We start from the raw sequence: 18,627 nt of genomic DNA, 5'->3' as shown, positions 1-18,627 counted from the left end.
TGCTCCGGCTTGAATCTCGTGTTGCTGTTGTCACCGATTATCTTGCAAGGCTGAAGGTCGCAACTTCTCGCATCGACACAACACTCTGGCCAAGAGAGACGCTCCAGAACGGCCTCGAGTCTCTGATGACTCGACTGAACGAGGTCCCAAGTCGAGTGCAGGAGTGGAAGAAGTCTTCGGCCAGGTGCGGTGCGGATGTTGCTCTGTCTCTGGTCCGCGTTCACTGCAAGGATGCACGAGAGGACAAGCTGGTGGCCCTTAGGGTGGCTAACACCAAGAAGCACGACTTTAGATCCTTCATGGAGACCTTCATTGCCGCTGCCACTCGGATTGCAGACGGAATTGATCTGGACGAGTTCGTGGCCCCTTCCAGCCCTCGACAGGAGGGGTAAAAAACTTCTGAGTTCGATACTTTAAATTTGCCTCGGTATGCCGAGTGAGTTTTGTAACCGACGAACCTTTACAGGCCTAGCGCCTGAGTGCTTTCGTTTCCGTTAGGAGTTATCCGAACTTGGATTCGTTGTTCAATATGTTTGCATTTGGTTTGAGGTGTCTTTTGCAGGTTAAAGCGAAGCACTTATTGCAATCGACTTGTTCCCCAACACACTTAGGCAAGCACTGGGCTGCAGCTAAGCCTCCGAGTGGGAGGTCTGCTCTCCACTCGGTAGAATTTTCACATACTTAGGCGAGCACTGGGATGCAGCTAAGCCTCCGAATGGGAGGTCTGCTCTCCACTTGGTAGGATTTCGGATACTTAGGCGAGCACTGGGCTGCAGCTAAGCCTCCGAGTGGGAGGTTTGCTCTCCACTCGGTAGGATTTCAGATACTTAGGCGAGCACTGGGCTGCAGCTAAGCCTCCGAGTGGGAGGTTTGCTCTCCACTCGGTAGGATTTCAGATACTTAGGCGAGCACTGGGCTGCAGCTAAGCCCCCGAGTGGGAGGTTTGCTCTCCACTCGGTAGGATTTCAGATACTTAGGCGAGCACTGGGCTGCAGCTAAGCCTCTGAGTGGGAGGTTTGCTCTCCACTCGGTAGGATTTCAGATACTTAGGCGAGCATTGGGCTGCAGCTAAGCCCCCGAGTGGGAGGTTTGCTCTCCACTTGGTAGGATTTCAGATACTTAGGCGAGCACTGGGCTGCAGCTAAGCCCCCGAGTGGGAGGTTTGCTCTCCACATGGTAGGATTTGAATTGGTGGCGCAGCTCGGAAAGGGAGGGTAGTAGTCGACCTGCACCTCGTCTTCCTTGCAAAGCGCATGTTGAACTTGTGGCGTAGCTCGGAAGGAGAGGGTAGCAGTCGACCTGCACCTCGTCCTCCTTGCGAAGTGCATGTTGAACTTGTGGTGTAGCTCGGAAGGAGAGGGTAGCAGTCGACCTGCACCTCGTCCTCCTTGCGAAGCGCACGTTGTATTCGTACTTACGCGAGCGCAATGCTGCAGCTAAGCCTCCGAGTGGAAGGCTGGCTTACCACTCGGTAGGATTTTATTTATCTTAGGCGAGTACTTGGACTGCAGCTAAGCCTCCGAGTGGAAGGATGGCTTACCACTCGGTAGGATTTTATTTATCTTAGGCGAGTACTTGGACTACAGCTAAGCCTCCGAGTGGAAGGCCGTCTTACCACTCAGTAGGATTTTATTTATCTTAGGCGAGTACTTGGACTGTAGCTAAGCCTCCGAGTGGAAGGCTGGCTTACCACTCGGTAGTATTTTATTTATCTTAGGCGAAACGGATTTCGCAGCTAAGCCTTCGCGTGGGAGACTGGCTCACCACTCGGTTAGGATTTTTTTTACAGACTTGGGCGAATCGGATTCGCAGCCAAGCCACCCACTGGGGGATTGTTTTGAGTAGACAAAAGAAATAACGATTACAGGGAAGATTATAAATCTCTTGTCTTTGATCAACAAACTACAGAAGTACTTTTATTACAACTCGTCTGAGTGAATACTTAGGTGTAAAAGGGACGGAGAAGTTCCGCGTTCCAAGCTCGGGGCTCGTCGATCTGATGCTCGACATTGTAAAGATGGTATGCTCCGTTGTGGAGAACCTTGGTGACGATGAAGTGACCTTCCCAAGAAGGAGCAAGCTTGTGTTGTTTCTGCTGATCCACTCGGAGAACTAAATCTCCTTCCTGGAAGGCTCAACTCTTTACGTTTTTGGCGTGGAAGCGATGCAAGTCCTTTTGGTAAATTGTCGACCTGATCAGAGCCATCTCTCTCTCTTCCTCTAACAGGTCGACTACATCCTGCCGCGCTTGTTCTGCTTCTGCTTCAGTGTAGAGCTTGACTCGAGGAGCATTGTGGAGAAGGTCACTCGGTAAGACTGCTTCAGCCCCGTAGACCAAGAAGAATGGAGTTCTCCCAGTCGACCGGTTGGGCGTGGTCCTTAAGCCCCAAAGCACTGAGGGAAGTTCATCGACCCATGCACCAGCCGCATGCTTAAGATCACGCATTAAACGGGGTTTCAACCCTTTGAGGATCAAACCGTTGGCTCATTCAGCTTGTCCATTCGTCTGTGGGTGAGCGACTGAAGCGTAGTCGACTCGTGTGCCCTGGGATGTGCAGAAGGCTCTGAACTCTTCGGAGTCGAAGTTTGACCCGTTGTTAGTGATGATGCTGTGCGGGACCCCATATTTGAATATCAATTCTCTGATGAAGCTGACAGCAGTACCGGCATCGAGATTCTTGATGGGTTTAGCTTCGATCCACTTAGTGAACTTGTCGACTGCTACTAGCACATGGGTAAAACCGCTTCTGCCTGTTCTCAAAGGACCGACCATATCCAAACCCCACACTGAAAGGGACAGATGAGTGGTATAGTCTTCAAAGCTGACGCGGGCTTGTGTGACATATTGGAATAAAATTGACACCCCTCGCACTTGTCGACTATCTCCTTCGCCATTTCATTCGCTCTTGGCCAATAAAACCCGGCTCGGTATGCTTTGGCCACGATGGTCCGAGAGGACGCATGATGGACACAGGTCCCCGAGTGGATGTCATCAAGGATTATTCGACCTTCCTCTGGCGTTATGCATTTCTGACCAACTCCAGTTGCGCTTTCTCTGTACAACTGTCCCTTTATCACAGTAAAGGCTTTAGATCGGCGGACGATCTGTCGAGCCTCTTCTTCGTCCTCCGGGAGCTCTTTCCTCAAGATATACGCGATATATGGTACTGTCCAATCTGGAGTGATCACTAGAACTTCCATGATCAGGTCGACCACTTCTGGGACTTCAACCTCAGTCGGGTCCGTGACACTCTTAGGCTGCGGGGCTTCATCGGTAAAAGGATCTTCTACGACTGACGGAGTGTGGATACGTTCCAAAAACACACCACTAGGGATGGCTTCTCTCTTGGATCCTATCTTCGCCAGGTCGTCAGCTGCTTGATTTTTCAGTCGGGGTATGTGGTGGAGCTCTAACCCTTCAAACTTCTTTTCGAGCTTCCTCACTGCATTGCAGTATCTAGTCATAGCTGGGCTTCTAACGTCCCACTCCTTCATTACTTGATTGACCACCAAATCTGAATCGCCGTAGACCATAAGGCGACGGACGCCGAGTGAAATGGCCATGCGTAATCCATACAAGAGTGCTTCATATTCTGCTTCATTGTTGGAGGAATCAAAGTGGATCTGGAGAACATATCTGAGCTTGTCTCCTCGGGGGGAAACCAAAACAACCCCAGCACCAGAACCATTTAACATCTTAGAGCCATCAAAGAACATGGTCCAATGCTCCGACTGGGCTTGAGTCGGCTGTTATTGCTCAATCCACTCGGCAAGGAAATCTGCTATAGCCTGGGACTTAATGGCTTTCTTTGCCTCGAATTTGATATCAAGGGGAAGGAGTTCAATCGCCCATTTAGCCACTCGACCAGTTGCATCTCTGTTGTGCAGAATTTCTGACAATGGTGCGTCGCTAACGACTGTAATGTCATGATCAGAGAAATAATGAGCAACCTTCTTTATGGTCATGTAGATCCCATATACGAGCTTCTGATAATGAGGATATCTTTGCTTCGATGGGGTTAAAACTTCAGAGAGATAATACACTGGGCGCTGAACTTTGAAGGCTTTCCCTTCTTCTTCCCGCTCGACCGTAAGTACTGTACTGACGACTTGTCCTGTGGCTGCAATATAAAGCAACAGAGGCTCTTTGCTGATTGGAGCAGCAAGCACCGGCTGGGTGGAGAGCAGAGTTTTTAACTCGGCAAACGCTGCATCAGCCTCTGGAGTCCACTCGAACTGGTCTGCCTTTTTCATCAGTCGGTAAAGGGGCAACGCCTTTTCACCGAGGCGAGAGATGAATCGACTTAACGCGGCCAAGCATCCAGTAAGCTTCTGGACATCGTGCACACGCATAGGGCGTTTCATTCGGAGTATGGTGCCAACTTTCTCTGGGTTAGCATCGATTCCTCGTTCGGAAACGAGAAAACCGAGTAACTTTCCGCCAGGTACTCCGAATGTGCACTTTGAAGGATTGAGCTTGATATCATACCTCCTGAGATTGGCAAATGTTTCAGCTAAGTCAGTCAACAGGCCGGAACCCTTTCGCGACTTGACCACGATATCATCCATGTATGCTTCCACATTCCGACGGATTTGAGTGAGTAAACACTTTTGAATCATTCTCATGAACGTGGCTCCGACATTCTTGAGGCCGAATGGCATGGCGATATAGCAGAAGCACCCGAATGGAGTGATGAAAGCTGTTTTGATTTTGTCGGGCCCATACAGACGGATCTGATGATACCCGGAGTAAGCGTCTAGAAAAGACAATCTCTCGCACCCTGCGGTCGAGTCGACAATTTGGTCGGTGTGAGGGAGAGGAAAATGATCTTTCGGGCAGGCCCGATTGATATGTTTGAAATCAATGCACATACGGAGGGAATTGTCCTTTTTGGGAACCATAACGATATTGGCGAGCCACTCGGAGTGGTATATCTCTCGGATGAACTCTGTTGCAAGGAGTCGAGCCACCTCTTTGCCAATGGCTTTTTTCTTCTGAACGGCGGACCGTCGAAGATGTTCTTTAACAGGTTTTGCTTTTGAATCGACTCTAAGGCGATGCTCAGCCAGTCCCCTGGGAACACCCGGCATGTCAGCTGGCTTCCATGCGAAGATGTCCCAGTTCTCACGGAGGAACTGGATGAGCACTTCTTCCTATTTAGAGTCGAGTGTTGTGGAAATATGGGTCGGAGCTGCATTGGGGTCAGTCGGGTGGATGTGAACTGGCTTCGTCTCACCGGACGACTGAAATGCTGACTCTGTGGCGGGCTTCTTGGCCCGCAGTAAATCACTCGGATCTGCATTCTTCTTGTATCCCTCTAGCTCCACCACTATTATCTGGTCATCCGCAATCTTTGAGCCTTTCTGGAAGCACTCTTCTTCTTTCTTCCGGTTGCCTGTGACGGTGATCACGCCTTTGGGGCCAGGCATCTTTAACTTGAGGTACACGTAACATGGTCGAGCCATGAAGCGGGCGTAGGCTGGTCTTCCCAAGATAGCATGGTAGGCGCTCCGGAAATCCACGACCTCAAATGTCAGCTTCTCTTTGCGAAAATGCTTCGAGTCGCCGAACACCACATCCAGAGCTATTTGGCCAAGTGACTCAGCCTTCTTTCCTGGGATGACTCCGTGAAAACTCATGTTGCTGGAACTGAGCCTGGACATCGGAATGCCCATTCCCTTGAGCGTCTCTGCATACAGTATATTCAACCCGCTGCCGCCATCCATCAATACCTTCGTCAGTCGAGTGCCTTCGACGACCGGGTCGACCACCAGTGCTTGCCTCCCAGGGGTGGCAATATGAGTAGGATGGTCAGACTGGTCGAAAGTAATGGGAGTTTGAGACCATCTCAGATAATTTGGTGTCGCCGGGGCGACCATATTGACCTCACGGTTGATCACTTTCAGTCGACTTTTGCTCTCTACATCAGCAAAAATCATCAGAGTGGAGTTGATATGAGGGTACTCTCCATCACTGTCCTCCTTGTCCTCAGCCTTGTCCGACTCCTTCTCTTTGTCCTTCGGCTGTTTCCCTTGGAACTGCTGGATTAAGAGCCGACACTGGCGAGTGGTATGCTTTGGGTAGATGAAGTTACCCTCTTCGTCTTTCTTCGTGTGAATATGACACGGCAGATCCATCACATCATTACCTTCCTTATCTTTTACCTTCTTGGGGTTCCAAGATCCTTTGGGCTTCCCTTTGAATTTGCCCTGTGTCACGGCCAGAGCCTCTCCAGGAGCTGCTGGCTCGGCCTTTCGCTTTTGCTTCCGATTGGAGTTTCCTTTATCCGACTGACTTGGCTTGTACTTGCCGCTCCGGAGTCGGTCCTCTTCTTCGCCGTTGGTGTACTTGGTGGCTATTTCCATCATCCGACTCAGGGTCATATCTCCAGTTCGACCAAACTTCAGGCTCAACTCTCTGTTCTTAACGCCATCCTTGAAGGCGCAAACCGCTTGATGATCTGACACATTCTCTACAGTATGATGCAAAGTGATCCACCTCTGGATGTAATCCCTCAGTGTTTCACTCAACTTTTGCACACAAACTTGTAGCTCCGTCAATCCGGCAGGTCGCTTGCAAGTTCCTTCAAACTTCCTGACGAACACTCGAGAAAGATCTTCCCAGGTGTAAACGTTGCTAGGACCTAACTGATTCAACCACGCCCTGGCCGAACCCTCTAGCATAAGTGGCAAATGTTTCATGGCCACCTCATCATTACCGCCACCAATCTGAACAGCCACTCGGTAGTCTTCGAGCCAAGTTTCAGGCTTAGACTCCCCGGTGAACTTACTCACCCCAGTCGCCAACCTGAAGTTGGGGGGTATCACTGCGGCTCTGATCGCTCTGCTTAAACATTCTGGACCTGAAACGTGGACTCGGTTGCTCGTTGGCACATCTCTGTCATGACCACCTCTATGAGCTCTGTTCCGGTCGACCAAACCTTGCACGATGATGGATCTCGCGTCAAAGCCTGGCTCTCTGGGGTCGACAGGAGCTCTCCGCCCAACACTGAGCTGGCGTCTGTCATCTTGCTGCCGATGGGCGTTAGACCCACTTCTCGGAGGAGGAGTGGGCACTCGACGCCTGTCATCACGATCAAATCGATCATCATAGTGGTCCCGCCGGCCCTCACGTCCCACGCGCCTCGGAGGCGACCTTGGACTGTGAGCCGACTGAACAATATTCGTAGCAACGGATCGACTGTGAATCCTGTTGTGCGACTGCGACACAGCTGAATTCTGATCTCCTACCACTCGGAGCAAATCTCTGATCTGCATCAAGCCTCTTCCAGCCTCTGACTGAGAGGGCTGAATTGACTCTGCTATGTGGCCTGCAGCTGCCAAATTCTGAATTGGGGTTCGATATACCTGAGTCGGTTGCGGAAAGAGCTGACGTCGGTTGGAGTTCGTAACTCGTTGACGCGCGCGCTCGTCGAGTGCTCGCTGAAGGTTCTCCAGTCGAGTGCGTTCAGCCAGATTGGCTAAACGCGCCTCTTCCAGCGCACGAGCCTCAGGTGTTTCTCCTGCAATGGGAGTATGCAGGGCATCCATGTTCCGGCGGCGAAGTTCTTCCCTCTGCTGGGAAGTGAGCCGCTCGGGTTGGTACTCTTCATGGGCTTGAGCGGGGTCGTCCTCGTCATCCATCCCATCGCCGCGGGGGAAACCGGGAGGACTACGGGGCCCGTTGACCATCAGGACCTCCGCCGCTGGATCACTGCTATCGCACTCGGATGCGGTCTCTACGGAGCCAGTCGACAGGTCGAACAGGCCGTAGAGAGATTCGTCGGGCTCAATCGCCGTGACTTGGGTGGTGGCCGATTGGCGAGCCACTGCGTGTCTCACCCATCGTTGGAGCCTCGACCGACCAGAGCGCTTGCGCTAGTGCGAGACAGGGAGGGAGGACGGCGCAGGAGTCGACCGGTATGGAGTCGACGGCTGCCGCAGCAAGACACCGCGGACACACGCCCGAAAGTGCGTCGCCCCGCGGACGGGGAGCGCGTCGATGTCGAGTGGTGCCTCCTGGAGCCAAGCGGAGTCGTCGGTGATGAAAGTGAGTGCACCAAGACGGATCTCGTGGCCCTCGACCAGAGCTCCGCCGGAAACCATGATGAAGGCGATCGGACAAATTGCAACTTCTCCAAAAAAAGTCGCTAAGACACCGGCCCCATGGTGGGCGCCAACTGTCGTGGTTCTAAGTCTGACAGTAGAATGGGGGGTAGGTATGGAGAGGCAAGATCCTAGCTATGGAGTAGTTGTACACGCGAGTGTTTAGCGAGTTCAGGCCCTTCTCGGAAGAAGTAACAGCCCTACGTCTCGGAGCCCGGAGGCGGTCGACTGATTTCTGTGTATATGAGTTACAGGGGTGCGAACCCTTCTACCAGTGGAGGGGGGTGGCTTATATAGAGGACGCCAAGACCCCAGCCAGCCCACGTTAGCAGAGGGTTAAAGTACATTAAGGTCTGGCGTTACTGGTAACGCCCTACATAAAGTGCCATCATGACCATTAAGACTACTTAATTACAGACTGTTTGGATGCAGAGTAGATCCTGAACTTCTGATGGTCGAGTGAGTCTTCATGGTCGAGTGTCTTCTAGTCGGTCGAGTGGAGCCTCTCTTGGTCGACTGGAAGGTAGCTTCGTCTAAGGATGTCCTTGGGCATGGTATCCTGGATAGATCCATGACCCTACCCTAGGTACATAGCATCATCAGCCATCGAGTTATAGTCTTTGAATTTTGAACACATGAGTTGTCTGATGACGATGGGATCCCGGAGTGCAGGTACTGCTACGATAACCGGGGTGTGTGCGACAGGTTTCCTCACCTGCAAAATGATAGGTTTTTCACCGTGAAGCTGGAAGAGACCTTTGATGTTTGTACGGTATGCAACGACAAGCATTTCATCATAATTAATATCATCACTTGTGCTTCTTTTGTTCAATGTGTAATTTATGTTTTTTTTCAATTCGATTTGTACATCCCGTGCCATGCTTGACTTTGAGAATGTGGAGATGAGGAGGGCTCACTTAAGAACTAAATATGATTATGAGTTTCTGGTTAAGCTGTACAATGCGGTCGATCGCTCCCATTTCGGTTGCTCTAATTACGAAGCTCTCTACAAGGCATATGGATTTGAGGAGGGAATGCGAATAAGATTTGATATTCATCCTGAATATTATGATGATGATGATAATATCGACATTTGGGTGGATGTGGATATGCCTCCAGTTTTGCCTAGATGTGAGTTTGTCAAACTAATTTGTTAAGTTCAGTAATTTATGTTGTTAATTTAAAAATATTTGGTGTTCGCCCGTACTAAACTTATTTATTTATAATTGTCAGCTTATTTCTTATCTTCAAGAAATACTCGGAAGGTAGTAGACAACACATACTACAGCTATGACTCCAAGCTTAATTGTGAGGAGAAAGGTTATCTTGTCTCATTCATAGAAGGTGTTGATGCCTTCAAAACCAGTCACTCTATCAACCCAAATTATACTAGATACGTGCCGCTAGTCCATAAATTGCTTGATGGTAACTTCATTGCCAAAAACTTGGTAAGATTTTGTTAATGATGGTAACTTCATTGCATACATTATTCTTAAGTAAACTACATTGCTAACTATACATGTTACTATTACGTTTTTGAACAGAGGCTCCCGAAGCATGTTGTGCCTGACATGCTATTTACCGAAGGTGATATGGATATGGTTAGCTTATGACCAACTCCTTCAAAGACTTACCTACTGCATACTCAATTTCTTCAAATGATGGAAGGCTCAAAATCAAAGAATGGAGCAAAGTGATGAATGCGCACACGCAAATAATTGGAGACAAAATGAATGTGCGCAAGCCACAAGTTGGAGATAGGTTTATCTCCATTCCCCATTATGGTGAAGGACCAGTTTATCTGTATGGTATTTTAGCTAGGAGAGAGGAGTAGGCCCTAAGTATTAAGAACAATTAGTTAGTGTTGATTATATATGACTACAATGTCTTAGACTTGATGGTGATGCTGAGTAGGAGTAGTGATTATGAGTACTATGATGACGATGATGAGGAGTTGTTATTATAACTAGTGACCAAGTTGTTATATGATGTGTCATGGATGAAAATGATGATTATGAGGAGTTATATGACAATGATATATTATGATTATAAGTTGTTAATGATATGATGATGATGATGATGATGATAAGTTATTATGTCATTGGGTGAAAGAACCGCGAATTAGTTTCAAATGGATGGATCCAAAGTGACCATTGGTTACTTTGGATCCATGCACTTGAAACTAATCCAAGGTTCTTTCACCTAGTGATTTAATAACTCATTATAATGTAAAAAATCTCTAAATTGCTACTGTATGAAAAATTGTATAAAGGTGTATGAATACGACCTAAAATTCAAAAGAAATAGAATACAGAATAATAGTAGTAGCGGTTGTTTTCAAAAGCGCTACTAGTAATTAGCAGTAGCGATTGATTTGGAAATCACTACTACTAAGTAGATATAGTAGTAGTGAGTGCTAGTAGTCGCTACTGCTAAGCTTTAGCTGTAGCGCCGTATCAGTAGCACGCTTACCCGCGCTACTGATAGGCCAAAAATCAGCGCTACTGCTAGGCTTTTCCCTAGTAGTGCCACTTTCTTGTAAATACAGGCTTCGTCGCAAGTCTGTATAAAACTATATGCTTTGATCACACTATCAAAGCGTTTATTCCAACTCCGAGAGGCTTGCACTAGTCCATAAATGGATCGCTGAACCTTGCACACTTTTGTAGTACCCTTTGGATCGACAAAACCTTCTGGTTGCATCATATACAACTCTTCTTCTAGAAATCCATTCAGGAATGCAGTTTTGACATCCATTTGCCAAATTTCATAATCATAAAATGCGGCAATCGCTAACATGATTCAGACAGACTTATCGCTACGGATGAGAAAGTCTCATCATAGTCAACTCCTTGAACTTGTCGAAAACCTTTCGCAACAAGTCGAGCTTTGTAAACAGTAACATTACCATCTGTGTTGGTCTTCTTCTTAAAGATCCATTTATTTTCTATGGCTTGCCGATCATCGAGCAAGTCCACCAAAGTCCACACTTTGTTCTCATACACGGATCCCATCTCAGATTTCATGGCTTCAAGCCATTTCTTGGAATCTGGGCTCATCATCGCTTCCTCATAATTTGTAGGTTCATCATGGTCTAGTAACATGACTTCCAGAACAGGATTACCGTACCATTCTGGTGCGGATCTTACTCTGGAAGACCTACGAAGTTCGGTAGTAACTTGATCTGAAGCTTCATGATCATCATCATTAGCTTCCTCACTAATTGGTGTAGGAATCACGGGAACTGATTTCTGTGATGAACTACTTTCCAATAAGGGAGAAGGTACAACTACCTCATCAAGTTTTACTTTCCTCCCACTCACTTCTTTCGAGAGAAACTCCTTCTATAGAAAGGATCCATTCTTAGCAACAAAGATTTTGCCTTCGGATCTGTGATAGAAGGTGTACCCAACGGTTTCCTTTGGGTATCCTATGAAGACGCACTTCTTCGATTTAGGTTCGAGCTTATCAGGTTGAAGCTTTTTCACATAAGCATCGCAGCCCCAAACTCTAAGAAATGACAACTTTGGTTTCTTGCCAAACCATAGTTCATAAGGCGTCGTCTCAACGGATTTTGATGGTGCCCTGTTTAACGTGAATGTAGCTGTCTTTAATGCATAACCACAAAACGATAGTGGTAAATCGGTAAGAGACATCATAGATCGCACACTATCCAATAAAGTGCTTTTACGATGTTCGGACACACCATTACGTTGTGGTATTACAGGTGGTGTGAGCTGTGAAACTATTCCACATTGTTTTAAATGGAGGCCAAACTCGTAACTCAAATATTCTCCTCCACGATCAGATCGTAGAAACTTTTATTTTCTTGTTCGATGATTCTCCACTTCACTGTGAAATTCTTTGAACTTTTCAAATGTTTCAGACTTGTGTTTCATTAAGTAGATATGCCCATATCTGCTCAAATCATCTGTGAAGGTCAGAAAATAACGATACCCGCTACGAGCATCAACACTCATTGGACTACATACATCAGTATGTATTATCCGATAAGTCAGTAGCTCGTTCCATTGTTCCGGAGAACGGAGTTTTAGTCATCTTACCCATGAGGCACGGTTCGCAAGCACCAAGTGATTCGTAATCAAGTGATTCAGAAAGTCCATCTTTATGGAGTTTCTTGATGCGCTTTACATCGATATGGCCCAAACGGCAGTGCCACAAATAAGTTGCACTATCATTACTAACTTTGTATCTTTTGGCATCAATATTATGAATATGTGTATTGCCACGATCGAGATTCAATAAACCATCAACATTGGGTGTATGACCATGGAAGGTTTTATTCATGTAAACAGAATAACAATTATTCTTTGTCTTAAATGAATAATCATATTGCAATAAACATGATCTAATCATATTCATGCTTAACGCAAACACCAAATAACTTTTATTAAGGTTCAACACTAATCCCGAAAGTATAGGGAGTGTGCGATGATGATCATATCAATCTTGGAACTACTTCCAACACACATCATCACTTCACCCTCAACTAGTCTCCTTTTATTCTGTAGCTCATGTTTTGAGTTGCTAATCTTAGCAGAAGAACAAGTATCAAATACCCATGGGATACTATGAACACTAGTAAGGTACACATCAATAACCTGTATATCAAAAATACCTTTGTTCACTTTGCCATCCTTCTTATCCACCAAATATTTAGGGCAGTTCCACTTCCAGTGATCATTTCCTTTGCAGTAGAAGCACTCATTTTCAGGCTTAGGTCCAGCTTTGGGCTTCTTCATGGGAGTGACAACTTGCTTGCCATTCTTCTTGAAGTTCCCTTTCTTTCCCTTTGCCATTTTCTTGAAACTAGTGGTCTTGTTTAATCATCAACACTTGATGCTCTTTCTTGGTTTCTACCTTAATTGATTTTAGCATCACGAAGAGCTCGGGAATCGTTTTTGTTATCCCTTGCATACTATAGTTCATCACGAAGTTCCAACAACTTGGTGATGGTGACTAGAGAACTCTGTCATCCACTATCTTATCTGGAAGATTAACTCCCACTTGATTCAAGCGATTGTAGTACCCAGAAAATCTGAGCATATGTTGTCAGAGGTCTCATATCTCTTGACACGAGCATGAGTCTAAAATACCAATTTTAGCTCTTTGAACATCTCATATGCTCTGTACCATTTCAAAAACGTTTTTGAAGTCCCGGTTCTAAGCTGTAAAGCATGGTGCACTAAACTACCAAGTAGTCATTATATAGAGCTAGCCAAACATTCATAACGTCTGCATATGCTCCTGCAATAGGTCTGTCACCTAGCGGTGCATCAAGGACATAATTCTTTTGTGCAGCAATGAGGATAAACCTCAGATCACAGACCCAATACGCATCGTTGCTACTATCATCTTTTAACTTAGTTTTCTCTAGGAACATATAAAAAACATAGGAAAGCTATAATGCGAGCTATTGATCTACAACATAATTTGCAAAATACTATCAGGACTAAGTTCATGATAAGAACTACCACTTAGATACACACCCCTCAAATCATCTAAGTGATCACGTGATCCAAATCAACTAAACCATGTTTGATCATCACATGAGATGGAGTAGTTTTCAATGGTGAACATCACTATGTTGATCATATCTACTATATGATTCACGCTCGACCTTTCGGTCTCAGGTTCCGAGGCCATATCTGCATATGCTAGGCTCGTCAAGTTTATCCCGAGTGTTCTGCGCGTGCAAAAACTGGCTTGCGCATGTTGTATTTGAACGTAGAGCTTATCACACCCGATCATCACGTGGTGTCTCGGCACAACGAACTGTCGCAACGGTGCATACTCAGGGAGAACACTTATACCTTGAAATTTAGTAAGGGATCATCTTATAATGCTACCGCCGTACTAAGCAAAATAAGATGCATAAAAGATAAACATCACATGCAATCAAAATATGTGACATGATATGGCCATCATCATCTTGTGCTCATGATCTCCATCACCGAAGTATCGTCATGATCTCCATCGTCACCGGCACGACACCTTGATCTTTATCGTAGCATCGTTGTCGTCTCGCCAACTATTGTTACTATGACTATCGCTACCGCTTAGTGATAAAGTAAAACAATTACATGGCGAATGCATTGCATACAATAAAGCGACAACCATATGGCTCCTGCCAGTTGCCAATAAATTTGTTACAAAACATGATCATCTCATACAATAATTTATATCATATCATGCTTGACCATATCACATCACAGCAAGCCCTGCAAAAACAAGTTAGACGTCCTCTACTTTGTTGTTGCAAGTTTTACGTGGCTGCTATGGGCTTCTAGCAAGAACCGTTCTTACCTACACATCAAAAGCACAACGATTTTTTGTCAAGTGTGCTATTATAACTTTCAACAAGGACCGGGCGTAGCCATACTCGATTCAACTAAAGTTGGAGAAATAGACACTCACTAGCCACCTGTGTGCGAAGCACCTCGGTAGAACCAGTCTCGCGTAAGCATACGTGTAATGTCGGTCTGAGCCGCTTCATCCAACAATACCGCCGAATCAAAGTATGACATGCTGGTAAGCAGTATGACTATTATCGCCCACAACTCTTTGTGTTCTACTCGTGCATATAACATCAACGCATAGACCTGGCTCGGATGCCACTATTAGGGAACACAGTAATTTCAAAAAAATTCCAACGATCATGCAAGATCTATCTCTAGGTGACGCATAGCAACGAGAGGGGAGAGTGTTGTCTACATACCCTCGTAGACCGAAAGTGGAAGTGTTATGACAACGCAGTTGATGTAGTCGTACGTCTTCACAATCCGACCGATCCTAGGACCGAAGGTACGACACCTCCGCGATCTGCACACGTTCAGCTCGGTAACGTCCCACGAACTCTAGATCCAGCTGATGTCGAGGAAGAGTTTCGTCAGCACGACGGCATGATGACGGTGATGATGAAGTTACCGGCGCAGGGCTTTGCCTAAGCACTACGACGATATGACCGAGGTGGAAATCTGTGGAGGGGGGCACCGCACACGGCTAAAACAATTGTCAACTTGTGTGTCCTAGGGGTGCCCCCCTCCCCCGTATATAAAGGAGAAAGGGGAGGGGGCCGGCGGCCTGATAGGGTGCGCCCCAAGGGGGGAATCCTACTCCTACTAGGAGTAGGTTCCTCCTTTCCTAGTCCAACTAGGAGGGGAAGGAAAGAGGAGGAGGGGAGAAGGAAAGAGGGGGCCGACCCCCCAAGCCGTAAACCAATTCGGTTTGGGCCTAGGGGGGCGCCCCACAGCTCCTTTGCTGCCCTTTATTTCCACTAAGGCCCATGAAGGCCCATTGACCCCCCGGGAGGTTCCGATAATCTCCCGATACTCCGGTAAATGCCCGAACTCATCCGAAACTATTCCGGTGTCCAAACATAACCTTCCAATATATCAATCTTCATGTCTTGACCATTTCGAGACTCCTCGTCATGTCCGTGATCACATTTGGGACTCCAAACTACCTTCGGTACATCAAAACACGTAAACTCATAATACCAATCGTCATCGAACGTTGAGCGTGCGGACCCTACGGGTTCGAGAACTATGTAGACATGACCGAGACTCACTTCCGGTCAATAACCAATAGTGGAACCTAGACGATGCTCATATTGGTTCCTACATATTCTACGAAGATCTTTATCGGTCAAACCGCATAACAACATACGTTGTTTCCTTTGTCATCGGTATGTTACTTGCCCGAGTTTCGATCGTCGGTATCATCATACCTAGTTCAATCTCGTTACTGGCAAGTCTCTTTACTCGTTCTGTAATACTTCATCCCGCAACTAACTCATTAGTCACAATGCTTGTAAGGCTTATAGTGATGAGCATTACCGAGAGGGCCCAGAGATACCTCTCCGATACACGGAGTGACAAATCCTAATCTCGATCTATGCCAACCCAACAAACACCTTTGAAGACACTTGTAGAGTATCTTTATAATCACCCATTTACGTTGTGACGTTTGATAACACACAAAGTGTTCCTCGGGTATTCGGGAGTTGCACAATCTCATATTCGGAGGAACTTGTATAAGTCATGAAGAAAGCAGTAGCAATAAAACTGACACGATCATAATGCTAAGCTAACGGATGGGTCATGTCCATCATATCATTCTCCTAATGATGTGATCCCGTTCATCAAATGACAACTCATGTCTATGGTTAGAAAACATAATCATCTTTGATTAACGAGCTAGTCAAGTAGAGGCATACTAGGGACTATATGTTTTGTCTATGTATTCACACATGTACTAAGTTTCCGGTTAATAAAATTCTAGCATAAATAATAAACATTTATCATGAAATAAGGAAATAAATAGGGTTAATTATCCTTTTGCCATCAGTGGTGTCCATGTGCTCAGTTTTGCCCTCAGATGCGAATTGTCCTTAGTTTTGCCCCTAGTCCGAGCACAGCAACTACGACGAGGCCAAACGGCCATATTTGAGTCCATTCCGTCCGCCGGCGTTAGTAGTTGTGGGTCCGGAGCTTACACGTGGGACCGCGTGAACGTGGGTCCGGAGCTGACATGTAGGCCCGTGCAACTAAATCCCCAAATCATTCTAGCTCACACCCATCCGCCCGGCCGGCTGTCCTGCGCCGCCGCCGCCGCCACCTGCGCCACGACCAGCACCTGCCCCGCCACCAGCTGCACGGCCTGCTCCGCCGCTACCTCCCTGCGCCTACGCTCCACGGCTACCTGTGACGCCCACCACCTTCCTGCGACGCCACGAGTGGGGCGCCCGCCACCTACTCGATTCACGACGCGGCCTCCTTCCGTGCGCCTGGCCGGAGCGCTCAAAGGTGGGGGGCTGTTGGAGCTATTTGAACTAGGAGGAAGAACCCTAGGGCGAAATGGTGAGCAGCGGCGACCCCGGAGTATTTGGCGAGGCAGGCATCGAGCCGGAGATCCGCCGCGTCCACGACTGGGTTCCCGAGGGGTAAGTCTCGCCTCTTGTTTAGATTGAGCTTAGTTGTGCATTTGAACACTCAATTCGAGTAGGTTTGCCCAATTAGTGTGCTGATTGCGTCTCTGTTTTTCGCCGGTTAGGATGGAGTTGCGGTTTGCTTTCATGGTGCACATTAGAAGGGACCGGTACATGTTCGATGCAAAGGATAAGAAGAAATACCAAGGAGGTTTTGATTATCGGTTGCCAATGGCTAGTAATTGGAGTTTCAGACAATTTGGGGAGGTAATTTGTAGCCAATATCCTTGGGGTTTGCTTGATGAAGTGGTATACAAATACTATGATGGGGAAAAGAATTGGGTGACAGTTAGTAATGATGAAGAGCTAGCTACCATGTTTGTTAGGCATAAAGAGAAAGATAATTTTCATGTGAGGCTGCAAGTTGATGTGCTTGAGCAGGCATTTGGACCTAGGATGGCGGGTGCAACATCTCGGGGAGAATCAAGTCGTCGTAATGGCATCTCTAGCCAGAACAGTTCAGTTGGTGCACGGCGACGTGGTGGCTCGACAAGTGTGGGCAACAGCAGTAGGGTCCCCCTTGAAGTGGAGCCTGATGGCTACAATTCTGGGGTTGATGAAGAGAAGTTATATTCTGATGTTATTCGGAATTTATGACGGGCACCTCGGACGGAAAACCAAGATGAGGCTCAGAATGCAGTCCGTGTGGATGATGACGTGATGGGTGAGGACGAAGACCTTGCAGCTGTTGAATGGGACCCTTTGAACCCTCAAATGGAAGAAGGTACAGTTTTTGCATCCATGAATGAGTGTAGAAATGCACTTGTGACATACTCCATCAAGGTAGAACGTACTTTCAAAGTTGACAAGAGCGATCAAGTACGTTACAGAGTGCACTGTCCGACTGAGGGTTGTCCATGGAGGCTGCTTGCATCTAAAATGCGGAATAGCACTAATGTTCAGGTCAAAGTGAACCCTTTTAAGCACACATGCCAGGAATCAACCCTTAGGAAGGATACAATCAGTAGAGCCAAGTCAAGATGGGTGGCAGAAGAAGTAAAAAAGTGGGTGAAAGAAAACCAGCAAGTGGGTCCAAAGGAATTGCAGAAGAACATCAAAGATAAGTTCAAGATAGATTTACCATACATGAGGTTGTTCAATGGTAAACAACATGCTATGTATTCTATTTATGGTAACTGGCAGGAAAGTTTTCAATTGTTATATTCATTCAAAGGTGAAGTGGAGAGGACAAGCCCAGGTAGTATTGTAGATATTGATCACCACACCGTGGAGTACACATTCAGGGGAGTGACAAAGACCAAGGAATTCTTTAGAAGGGTTTTTGTCTGCTTTGAGGCTTGTCGCCGGGGTTTTTTGGCAGGCTGCAGGCCTTATTTGGCTATTGATGCCACTTTTCTCACAGGGAGGTTTAAAGGACAGTTAGTAGCAGCTTGTGCAGTTGATGCACATAGTTTTGTATTTCCAGTTGCCTATGGTGTGCTTGAAGGAAATATGCCCTAGAGGCAATAATAAAGTTATTATTTATTTCCTCATATCATGATAAATGTTTA

The sequence above is a fragment of the Triticum aestivum genome, chromosome 7B (assembly GCF_018294505.1).
Source record: "Triticum aestivum cultivar Chinese Spring chromosome 7B, IWGSC CS RefSeq v2.1, whole genome shotgun sequence".
NCBI classification, from domain to species: Eukaryota; Viridiplantae; Streptophyta; class Magnoliopsida; order Poales; family Poaceae; genus Triticum; species Triticum aestivum.
This window is presented reverse-complemented; position numbering follows the sequence as displayed.